Raw genomic sequence first — 13,050 nt, 5'->3', positions numbered from 1 at the left:
ATTGCCCCATTTCTATTGCTCCTTGTCCATTTCTTCTATTTATCTAGGGGAACTCTTTGTTTCTCTAAGGGGTACATCCTTATTTCTACTGTCTTCTCAAATTCAATCATCTTGTTCTTTAGCATTTGATTTATTGGCTCATTAAACTTGGAACCCAAATTACTAGCAACCTCAAAACAAGTTTTCTTTCTAGGTTACTGGTCTAATGTTTAACTTATTTTAGGTAACTGACCTAATGTTTAAATATATAAATTCTATTGCACCAAAAAAGGGAAGAAAAACCACCAGTCAGACCTCCGTCTTGAAACAGTCCAATGTTTATATGTTGTCATGGACCTTTGATGACTTAAAATTGTGTCTCCGTCCAAGTCATTTGGAACTCTTGAAATAGTCAGCTAGCCAAAAGTTATTTTTAAGTGCTAATTTTGTGCTAGCTTTTGGAAAAACAAAAGTAAATAGGAAGGAAAAGATTTCTTGCTCAAGAAGAACAAGAGTTCTAGTTTGAGAGTTAGGCAATGAGCATCTAAACCAAAAATGTATGTAAGAGTACGAGAGAGTTAGGTTTCAAAGATGGTAGTCTCTAGAGCAAGATTATTGGCTAGAGATCTTAGGAAGTGCAGAAACATGTCAAAAAGAGGAAGAATAGCAGCATATTCAGAAGGTGAACCCTGTAACTTGGGAAATCCAGCTGAAACCACAGATGCTGATTTCCTATTTGAACTGAACATGTCTTTTTTCTTTTGAGACAGGCTCTTATCTCTGTCACCCAGGCTGGAGTGCAGTGGCACAATCATGGCTCACTGCAGCCTTGATCTTCTGGGCTCAGATGATCCTCTCACCTCAGCCTCTCAAGTAGCTGGGATGACAGGCATGTGCCACCACCCCTAGCTAAGTGTTTTGTAGAGATGGGGTTTCACCATGTTGCCCAAGCTGATCTTTAACTCCTGGGCTCAAGTGGTTCACCCACTTCAGCCTCCCAAAGTGCTGGGATTACAGACACGAAATCTCATGCTCGGCTTGTTGTTTCTTAAAAAAATCACATTGCTGAGCATAAGAGGAAAAATTGAATCTTTTTCCTATAATAAATCAATCGCTGGTAAAACATAAAATGAAGAGCTAAAAGTTCTTCCAGATAACACATAAATGTCTTTGCAGGAAAGTATCTCACTATCAAATCAATCTATGCAGTTAGGCCAGGTAATTCTCCTTTCTAAGCTGATTTTGTGGCTGAACTTTTATTGTATATTGAAGGTGATAAGTAAGATAAAGGAAAGACAGTTTGGATGAGGATAGCATTCAGCATTGTGTTCAGTTTATGCAGTTAGATTTTTTTTTCTATTTTGAAATCTTATTTATTCTTTCAAAATGCTTTTTAGGAAAACATTTGAAATAGATGTTTTTATTATCCAAGGCGCTTGTGATGTGGCAGGTTTTCTAACTGTGGTCAGATTCAGATGGTGAATAGTTCTTCATAATAACACTGATGTTTGGTGTGCCAGTTTATCTTTTTATATAGTTATAATGGATATCGTTTTTGTTCATTTTCCCCTTGTTTCCCTCATCCTATGGTATTTTTTACCATTCACCTCCCAGTATAGTATGAAAAGAATTATCTCCTGAATCACCTGTGTCTCTCAACAGGTCAGTTACGATTTGGTCAACTTGGAAACTATCCATAGAGCTAACCTGAATGATTTGGGCCAGTAACTCCACTTAGTTCTCAACTGCAATGAGGGATTTCTATTTGATTGAAGTGTGGAGGAAAGGCTCCGAGCCAGGGGGAACACAATTGCTGATAGACTGGCATGATAAAGGCCCTAATGAATGCACTTTATAGAGCACAAAGGTAGTGTCTTTTTTGAGTCAAAATTTGGAGTCTGACTCAGTTCATATCCAGTCTCTGTCACTTGCCAGTTGTGTGACTTTGAGCAAGTCCTTGCTGAACCTCGATTTCTTCATCTGTAAAACAGACACCTTAATGTATCTGCTTTACAATGATGCTATACTCTTTAAATAAGGTTATATGCAAGATACTGAATATATATAATAGCACGAAATAGGTGCATGATAAGTTAAAGACAAAAATAGAGAGCTGTAGATACTAATACTAATACTATTCTCATTTTCAGATTTTTACTTGATAATGATGAAAACACTTCAAGGACATTGGCTAAATGTTTAAAACAGGCAAGTTGGGCAATAGAACCTAATTTAAAAAAAGACAGGAAGGTAGTGGACAGAGCAGCATTGCATAAGCAGTCAGATAGCAACTCTTCCTTGTAGTCTGAAGCAGATTTACTAACATAAATATTTGAATATTTTGAGTATTCCTTAATAAGTCAGGCATCCATGACTGACTAAGCATCATTAATACAAAGTATCTTATGTATCCTTAGTACTTAAAAGTTGTATTATTAAAGGGAAAATAAAATTGGAATATTGCAGAGGAAAAGTTATTCATAAGTTGACATAAAAGACATAAAATCTTGTAGTGCATAAGGTTTAATAGTTCTCTTTTTCATAAATCATGAAAAAGGCTTTTCTTCTAATTTGATGGACCATTTCTCTTTCTCCTTCTCCATCTCAGTCTGGTGTAGCACTTAGTGGTGTCCAATGAATATTCATGATGACCGATTTCTTCCCAGCGGCAGCACTACATGTAGAAAGAGAGGTTCTCACTGATCGCTTCTGATCTGTAGAGTACAATTTAAAAACCAGCCTGGTTAATCCACAAACATAAAAATTACCTGTTTTCACAAAACATTGTATTTAGAGTACTAAGATCTGTAAATTGTTATTTTTTTTTCTTTCAAATATAGCAATCACATTTTAAAAAGGAATTTTCTGGGTAATTAAAGTAGTTCACCTACTTGTACTAAGTGTTGGTTAGGAAGGCAGCCTTGTGTACAAAGGGCTTTGTGTTTATTCTGTTTCAATGTATGGAACCACAAGGATTTTTTGATTAATTTTCTTTTAGAATTGTTTGTAAATTCAGTATGTACTTGATATTAGGATTTGGTGGAACCACTGCAGAAGGTTTTGAAAGAGCTTCACGATGCCAATGTAACAACTAACAAAATAATTAAATCAGCAGCTGATTATATAATCTATTTACTTAATGGACATAGGATAGATTTTAAAATGCAGATAATGTAAAACATTCACAATTCAATCAATTCTGAACTTATAAACATTGTCTTGGATTCAGGATGTTCCAAATGAGGAGAGATGTTTCTCTGTTATGCTAAGACTCAGGCTCAGGCACACTGAATTTGAAGTAGGTAAGAGGAAGGGAAGGTGAAGGGAGAGAAATGGAGAGACAGGTTGAGCAGCAATTGAGTAGGAAATGCGAGATCTAGCAAAGTCGGTGTGCATTGGTGAGGTGAAGTGTAAATGTCTAAAGAATTTCAGATTCCCTGGTGAAAGGTGCTGTTGCAATAAAAAGCAAAGAGGTGTGAAGTGTGTTGGTACTGGCATGCATGAACATTTACAGTTATTTTAAACACTTTCAAAACACCCTGCCTCCCGTTGCTTTAAAAAAATCTTATTTATTTATTTTAATTGTGTGTGGAGGGCTGGGGGCATTAGGGAATGGAGAGCCTTTGTCAATAAATTCTTAGTTCTCTGATTATAAATAGAGGCACACCAGAGTACCATGTTTTAATTAGAAACCTGGGACCAGAGAGGATTACCTCAGGAATACATTTATTTTCAGCTCACAGAGCTTATAGGATGATCTTATTATTGCAGAAAGCAGTGAAAGAAAGAAGGCTGTGACAGAAGCAGATATCCTGAATAAGAAGAAAGTTTAGAGAAACTTCCCTGAATCAAAAGTTGATTGTTGTTTGCAAAATATATCTTAAAGACAAATCTAGTTAATATTGGGTTTGAAGATTTCATAACATTTCTCAGATAATAGGCTGAAAGAAAATGTATTACCAGTCTGACTGAAAAAGTGTAGCTTGTAATTATTTCTATTTCTTAACAATAACTTGCTCTTACAAGTTAGAAGGGAAAGAGAATTTACCAATATAAGTTTGATTTTATATCAATAAAATTAGAAATACTTCAAATAATACTGACAAAATATTTTTTGTCACATAAATTTAACACCATAACTGATTTGCCTCAGTTTTTAAAAATTATCTTTAAATAAATTAATAATCGTAGCCCTCCTTTGTGTCCTTCACTGCTATAATGTGAATATGTCCTCCAAAACCCATGTGTTGAAAGCTTTATCTGCAGTGCAATAGTGTTGGGAGGTGGGGAGTTTTGGGAAGTGTTTAGGTAATGAGGACTCTACCCTTATGAATGGATTAATGCCATTATAAAAGGGCTTGATGAGCGGACAACAAATATAGGAAAAAATGCTCACATCACTAATCAGAGAAATACAAATCAAAACCACAATGAGATGCCATCTCATACTAGTCAGAATGGCTATTATTAAGCAGTTAAAAAAAAAAGATGCTGGTGAGGCTCCAGAGAAAGAGGAATGATTATACACTGTTGGTGGGAATGCAAATTATTTCAGCCACTATGGAAAACAATTTGGAGATTTTGCAAAGAACTTAGAACTCCTTTTCGACCTAGTGATTCCATTATTGGGTATGTACCCAAAGGAAAATAAATTTTTTCTACCAAAAAGACACATACTAGTATGTTCAATAGTGAAGACATGGGATCAACCCAGATGCCCATCTGTGGTAGACTGGATAAAGAAAATGTAGTACATATACATCTTGGAATACTATGCAGCCATAAAATAAAGAAATCATGTCATTTCCAGCAACATGGATGCAACAGGAGGCCATTGTCCTAAGTGAGTTAATTCAGGAACAAAAAATCAAATACTGCATGTCCTCACTTACAAGTGGGAGCTAAGCATTGGGTACACATGGACATAAAGATGAGAACAGTAGACTGTGAGGACTACTAGAAGGGAGAAAGGGAGGAGGGCGAGGGTTGAAAAGTTACCTGTTGGGTACTATGCTTACTACCTGGGTGGTGGGATCATTGGTATCCCAAACCTCACACAATATACCCATGTAACAAACCTGCACATGTATTCCCTGAATCTAAAATAAAAGTTGAAATGATATTTAAAAAAGGGGCTTGATGGAGAGAGTTTGTCTCTTTTTTGCCCTTCTACCACTATACTAAAAAGAGTTTCCAACAATTTATTTCTGAACAGGCATAGAAATTCCCATGAGGTAAACTTAAATGCAAGAGGCAGTGTTTATACTAAAAAATTTGAATATAGAATAATGGCATTCACCTAGATAATTCTGGACAATATAATATACTAATAATGAAAAGAATTTGTTTTTGAAAAACAATTTGAATTACATGGAAAATTTTCTAATTCTGAGTTAACTTGTATATCCACTATCATAGAAGTGGTCTACTTAGTCACAATTATTTATATCTACAGTCCAGTAGAAACAGAATGTGAGCCATAAATCAGAGTCACATATGTCATTTAAAATTTTCCAATGGCCACATTAAAGTGGTAAAAAGAAACAGGTGAGATTAAATCTAATTACATGTTTTATTGAACTCAGTACATCTAAAATATTATTTTAACATATCAGTTTAAAAACTATTGAGATATTTTACATTACTTATAAAATACTAAGTGTATTAGTTCATTTTCATGCTGTTATGAAGAAATACCCCAGACTGGGTAATTTATAAAGAAAAGAGGTTTAATTGGCTCACAGTCCCACATGGCTGGGAAGGCCTCAGGAAACTTACAATCATGGTGGAAGAAGGCATCTCTTCATAGGGTGGCAGGAGAGAGAATGAGTGCCAGCAGGGGAAATACCAGATGCTTATACAACTATTAGATCTCATGAGAACTCACTCGCTATCATGAGAACAGCATGGGGGAAACCGACCCCATGATTCAATTACCTCCCACTGGGTCCCTCCCACAACACGTGGGGATTATGGGGATTATACTTCAAGATGAGATTTGGGTGCAAACACAGCTAAACCATAGCACTAAATCTTTGAAATCTGATGTAAATTTTATACTTATAAAACATCTCAATTGGGATTAGCCATATTCTAAGTGCTCAATAATTATATGAGGTTTATAGCTATTATATTGGACAGTGTCGCTCTGTATCATCTGACATGATAGAGTGCCTTCTACACTTAATTGTCTGTGTGGTTGTGTAGATCTACAAGCACAGAGCTGAACAGCATCCCAAAGTAGCTAGGTTGGTATTTTTTTCTTTGTAAAGAAGCTTGCATACTAGTACTACAATAAATGAAAAATTAAAAAAAAGGATCTGAAATTTGAACTGTTTTATGCTGCTAGATAGATGTGGTGATTGCTGAAAACATCAATTTTTAAAAACATTAATATGGTATCATTTGTAGAGTTAACAAAGAATAAAGTACAAGGTTGCTTTATGGACTTGAATGGACATTTCTCCAAAGAAGATATATGAGTGGCCAATGGGCACATGAAAAGATATTTAACATCACTAGGAAATCATTAGGGCAATATGAATCAAAGCCATAATGCAATATCACTTCACACCCATTAGGATAGCTATTATGAAAGAAAAAGAAACAGAAAACAAGTATTGGTGAGGGTGTAGAGAAATTGCAACCCTTGTGCACTGCTGGTGGGCATGTAAAGTAGTGTAGCTGCTGTGGAAAACAATATGGCAGTTCCTCAAAAATAAAAAATAGAATTACCATATGATCTAGCCATTCCACTTCTGGGTATATACCCCAAATAAGTGAAAGCAGATTTTGAATAGATATACGTAAACTCATGTTCTTAGCAGCATTATTCACAGTAGTCCAAAAAGTGGAAGCAACTTAAGTGTCCACGATGGATAAATGAATAAATGGAATGTAGTATACAAATATAGTGGAATATTAGTCAGCCTTAAAAAGGATGAAAATTCTGACACATTCTATAACATGAATAAACCATGAGGACGTTATGCTAAACAAAATAAGTCAGACAGAAAAGGACAAATACTATATGATTCCACACATATGAGGCACTTAGAGTAGTCAAATTCATAGAGACAGAGAGTAGAATGGTGGGTGTCAGGAGTTAAGGGGAGGGAGGAATGGGGAGATAGTGTTTAATGGGTAGAGTTTGAGATTGGCAAGATGAAAATTGTTTTGTGGATGGATGGTGATATTGGAGGTACAACAATGTGAATGTACTTAGTGCCACTGAAATGTATACTTAAAATGGTTAAAATAGGCCAGGTGCCCTGGCTCATGCCTGTAATGCCAGCACTTTGGGAGGCTGAGGTGGGCAGATCATGAGGTCAAGAGATTGAGACCATCCTGGCCAACACGTTGAAATCCCGTCTCTACTAAAAATACAAAAAATAGCTGGGCATGGTGGTGCGTGCCTGTAGTCCCAGCTACTCAGATGGTGGAGGCAGGAGAATCGCTTGAACCCGGGAGGTGGAGGTTGCAGTGAGCCGAGATCGCACCACCGCACTATAGCCTGGCGACATAGCGAGACTCCATTAAAAAACAAAAACAAAAAAGAAAAACAAAAAAACGGTTAAAACAGAAGGCAGGTGCAGTGGCTCATGCCTGTAATCTGTAATCCCAACACTTTGGGACTGAGATGGGAGGATCACTTGAGCCCAGGAGTTTGAGACCAATCTGGGCAACAGAGCAGGGCTCAGTCTCCACAAAAACTAGAAAAACTAGCTGGGTGTGGTGGCCTGTGTCTGCAGTTCTAGCTACTTGGGAAGCTGATGCAGGAGGATTGCTTGAGCCCAGGAGATCAAGGCTGCAGTGAGCTATGATCCTGCCACTGCACTCCCGCCTGGGTGACAGAGAGAGATGGTGTCTCTAAAAATTTTTTATAAAAGATTAAAATAGTAAAATTTATGTTATTTATATTTTATCATAATTAAAAATAAGTGATTTTTAAAAAGTACAAGGTTGCTTTGAAAATAGTCTACATTATCTGTCTCTCCTTGATTTTCTTTTTCTTCCATACTAACTTATCATCCATGTTTTCTTAAGCCAATTGGTCAGTCAATACCATTGTACACAAAGAAGAAGTCACTCCTATAAAATCCCAGACTTCTCTCCAAAAATTCATTTTATATAAAGTCAAAATAAAAAAGCTTTTTGAAAACCTGAATAGAAAGCTTCATATTCTTTTAGCATCATTACTAAATTAGTCTTTACTTGACAGCAGGGAACTTATGAAATTTCAAAAGAAAGAAATTTTGCAGGTAAAAAAATTAGATGTATCATTGCTCTAACAACCATTTTTTTTTCTATTTGCAATATTTTTAGGTCATAATTTTGATAGCTTGAAGTAATTTTCTGATTTTTCATGAGATATGTAGCTTTGTTTTCTAGTTTATATGTTCTTTGATAACTTAAATTCCATATTTTCTTTTTTTTTTTGAAATTGACTTCAGGTCCTGAGTTTGCCTGAAGATTTTCTTATCTCATGTAGACTTTGATTTCATTTTTGGTTCTTCCAGATGGTCAATTACATTCTCAGACAACTTTGAAACTTGGATTCCTCTTATAAAATGTCCTGAAAAGGCCAGATTTTTGGTATGCCACTCAGAGCAGATTCATAAAGTTTAAGGTAAACATGAAAAGGCAGCATTTACAGATGTTCTATTTTAAGCAAATTTCTGTATAATCTATAACATGAATAAGCACAAGTTAATTTTTTATCCCTCATGGTCTTTTAATGTATGCTCACTGGGGGTGACTATAATTCCCTCCCCAGGATGAAACCTAGGCAGGTCTCAGGACTTTTTTGGTGATTTTTTAGGTAATAGTCCTAACATCACTTAAAGCTACAGATAGTCTCAACTCAGAAAACAGAATGTCTGATGTTCAACAATGATGAAAATTCTTAGTGTGACTTAATCTCAAATCTCCCTTCACCCCATCAAGAACCTAAGGCTGCTGTTGAGGACTAGGGGTAAGAAGCTTCGTTTCTGCCTCCCAGCCTCTTCCATTTGCTAGCTGTGGAGTTGGTGGGGAGGGGAAGGTCCCAGATATTCTAATTTGATTCAGCAGTGACACAGGATGGTGTTGATTCAGCAGTGACGCAGGATGCGTATATATGATGCATATATGGGCCTGACAGGCATTTATAGCTGCCCTTACCTTGTGGACACTTTTGTGGGCTATTTGAGCCTCCCCTTGGGGGCTCTTCTAGCCCTGGGCTGCTGGAAGGGACTACCCCTTCAGCCCCTAGTTCTCATGTGGTCCCTTTTTTCAAGACCTCTGTTGGTGTCTTCTTGCTCTTCCTTTCAGGGTAGGATTTTCTTGGGTAAGATTTCAAACAACTTCAGACTGTTTTTCAGAATGGTCCATATTTGGTCCACAGGAAATCCTCTCATGCTCTTGGACCCACTGTGGGAAAAAGGGCAGTTTCTTTTTAGATTAAGTAACAGATCTTTGTTTTTGCAATAGCCAATGTGGTTAATCAGCTTGTTACATACTCCTGCCTTTCAGATTTTTCTGGTAAGAATGCCGCCTGTGTTTCCTAACAAAACAACAAAATAGAAGTATTGTGTTATAGACAAGGTGCCAAGACCAGCTCGGTTGGGGAGACCCTAACCCAGCGGTGCTAGAGGAATTAAAGGCACACACACAGAAATATTGAGGTGTGAAGTGGGAAATCAGGGGTCTCACAGCCTTCACAGCTGAGAGCCCCGAACAGAGATTTACCCACATATTTATTAACAGCAAGCCAGTCATTAGCATTGTTTCTATAGATATTCGATTAACTGAAAGTATCCCTTATGGGAAACAAAGGGATGGGCCGAATTAAAGGAATAGGTTGGGCTAGCAGCAGCGTGCAGCAGGAGCATGTCCTTAAGGCACAGATCGCTCATGCTATTGTTTGTGGCTTAAGAATGCCTTTAAGTGGTTTTCCGCCCTGGGTGGGCCAGGTGTTCCTTGCCCTCCTTCCCTTAAACTCACAACCTTCCAGCTTGGGCGTTAGGGCCATTATGAACATGTTACAGTGCTGCAGAGATTTTGTTTATGGCCAGTTTTGGGGCCAGTTTATGGCCAGATTCTGGGGGGCTTGATCCCAACAACAAGGAGAACTGACATGGCCATGAACCATGTGTTATATATAATTAATTGTAATTAACTCAATAAAAATGTGAAAATAACTTTAAGATTTTTTTATAATAAGATTTTACCTTAATTATAAAGATCTAGGACTTATTCTTTGCTTGGCATGGTTTGCTGCATTACAGAACTATAGAACAGATGATCTCTGCAAAACTGACCATGTTAAGATAGTACCCCACTTTGGTTTTAGGTGTGCCTAAATGTCACTTCTCTCATTCCTCAGGGTGGCCAGGAGGGAACTGCTACAAACATTATCAGCTTTTATGTGTATAATAAAAAATGTTGGGAAGCCTTGTTCTATACTTCACATTAATAAAAAGAACATTAGCATGAAGGTTGAAAATAAAATTTTAAAAATTGAATTTAGCAAAATTTCATTATGGGCTCTGGATATGCAAATTGCTATTAGTAATTGCTATCATAAGCGATATCTGGTGTCAACTCTATATAAATGTCAGCAATTAACAGCACACATTATGTGTTTTTGTCATCTTCTAAGCTGGCTGGTTCCTACTTGTTTTGAAAATATATCACTCTTGGAAGAATATTCAGAAAGAACCTGTAATTTGTCAGCATCAATCATTTTCAGATTCAAGTACGCAGGATTTTACAGGATGGGTTTTGCAGTGCTAGCTAAAATTTAAAGTCTCTTATTTGGTACCACATAAATTAGTCACACAGCTGATTAGGAATGATCACACATCTTTGCTAATTCTTTGGGTTTACCAAGCATTTTCATCCATATTAACTCATCTGATCATATTTCTGTATTAAATATTGGGCTAAGTTTCAGCAACACTGTCCAGTTCAAATGAAATTTATTCATATTTTATGGAAATAAAATCTTCATTTTGTTCATCATTATATATATATATATAATATTTATTTCCTTGACATTTTATTTGTCCAGAGAGATGAAAAAGGTAATGACTGAGTGTAATCAAAGTGTTTGTATCTTCTTCTACATCAAGCATAAGAACAATTTTTATTTTTTAATGTACCATGCTGTTAGAAAATAACCCTACATTTCTTTTACCTTGGAGACCATTAAATTACCTTGCTGGAACCCAGATTTGAGTCTGCTAAAAATATTCAATCAGGGCTGTGAAGTTAAAAATATATTTTCCTACTGGATTTTTAAAATCTTCTAAGGAGATTGAAGGAGGGTCTAAGTGACCAGCCTTTAAGATTTTAGAGAGAGAATAAAGTTCCAGAGCCAGTGATGATTTGGTTCTCATTAAGAATTTTTAAAAGTCATGAAAGATGGACAGCCCACAAAGCTTGATTTGTTCATCTTTCCTTCTGGTTTGGAATTACTTCGTGATTGAAACTGTTGAGCAGATTGACAGGAATAGCAAACTCTGTCAGGCAAAATGCTTTCAAAGTAAAAGTAAACATGATTTCCATTTTGTTCACATTCTTGAGATGGTACAGAGTTGTAATACACAAAGTATGCTCAAATTACGTTTGTTAAATGAATGAACTAAATTTAGTGAATCCCAGGTATGCTGCCTTTAAATGACACAAATAGTGAAGTTCTCTATTCAGTAGTCCCTTGACATCAAGTATTTTCCAGGTTGTGTGTGTTGATGCTTCTTTAATGTAATTAAATAAGTATAATTTATGTATATACTTGTTATAGATTAAAATCAATGCAATAAATGACATTTAGTAAACTATTCCTTTAAATTAATAGTTTTTCTCAGAATGCAATAAAAATGATTCTGCTCCCATCAATTTTAACACTTACTCGATGTGTAAAGTTACACTGGCCAAATAACTCAGCTTGGAAAATATACCAGCAGCTTCACAGTTACATTCCAGTGACTCAAAGAGACAGTGTGAAAAGATACCACAAACTAGTTCTTATTGATCAGCAATTGCATTTTCATGCTGTCCTGATAAAACACAGCAAGAAAATTCAGAACTTGGGTGTCTTCTTAATATATCATAAGAGGAAAAAATTTGAGAGGTTTGATGAAAGCTAAGCTTTCTCGTAAAAGCATGACCATAATTACCATCTTTCTGGTATAGTTATCGGGTTTCTAATGGCACAAAAGGCAGGCCTGGTTTCCCAATATGGTTTCTTACTTGAGCTCACTCATCGAAATGGATGTGTGTCCTTTGCACCATTTCAAGCTCTTTGAAAACTGAAGTATTAGAGCTAACTGTATTTATGGGAGGAATAGGTAACACGGGTGAGTTTTCCCAGGAAACTGACCCTGAGATGAATATTTTATATGCTGGAAGTTTACTTGGGAATGATCTAGGGATCAACACCTATTGGAGAGTGAAGGAGGCAGGATTGGGTACAGGGAGAAGTTGATGAAGTTGTAACAGAAACTTCAGCTGATCCCACAGAGAGCTCTGGAGTAGGACTGTCCTTTAGAATGGGCCCAAATTAAGACATGAAAGCTGGGCCTTTATACCCTTGTGTGGGGTCGGGGGGAAGGTATGATTTTGGGTGAGGTGGTTCTTTTTAGCTGAGGGCAAGTCTAAGAAGGGACTTAGGTGAAAGCTCTGGACCACCGGTACTCAACACTCCTGTAGCCATGGGAATGTGTGCTTCAGTTCTCCGGTGTGGGGGTCTGAGCATTGCACTGTAGCATCCACTACAGTAGGTAACCATTTAAAGAGTCAATGATTCACAAAACCTCAACATACCTTGCAATTCTGTTGGAATTTAAACTTGGAATTTGTAGAGACAAACCCTTTTCCATGGTTATCTAGTACTTTTTGATCACCTACTCTGTGTTAGGCATTATGAAATACGGGTATGCGGTGATAAGAGCTAAGCTCGCCCTGAGGTGTTGACACTATTAGAGAAATTGAATTGTTAGAGAAAATTGAATTTTCAGTGATGGAATATCAAGTATTTTGGTATACTAGGGGTAAGGTATGGGCTTATTTCTTTTTTGGGAGAGTTGG

General features: G+C 36.7%; 1 long non-coding RNA gene across 5 annotated transcripts in view; it reads left to right on the top strand.

Moving 5' to 3' along the window:
* LOC103783860 (uncharacterized) overlaps positions 1–13,050 on the top strand; it is a 189,665-nt gene that overhangs the window by 105,511 nt on the left and 71,104 nt on the right. The window contains exon 4 of one of the 5 annotated variants that reach the window (XR_008620849.2): positions 3,751–5,427. The exons of the other annotated variants lie outside the window; for them this stretch is intronic. This is a non-coding gene — a long non-coding RNA (uncharacterized LOC103783860). Of the gene's footprint in view, positions 1–3,750; positions 5,428–13,050 lie in introns of those variants that run through there. 5 annotated transcript variants of the gene reach the window in all.

Source organism: Pan paniscus, chromosome 15 (assembly GCF_029289425.2).
Source record: "Pan paniscus chromosome 15, NHGRI_mPanPan1-v2.0_pri, whole genome shotgun sequence".
Taxonomy (NCBI): Eukaryota; Metazoa; Chordata; class Mammalia; order Primates; family Hominidae; genus Pan; species Pan paniscus.
Note: the sequence above shows the minus strand (reverse complement) of the source record. Positions and strands in the feature narration are given on the sequence as shown.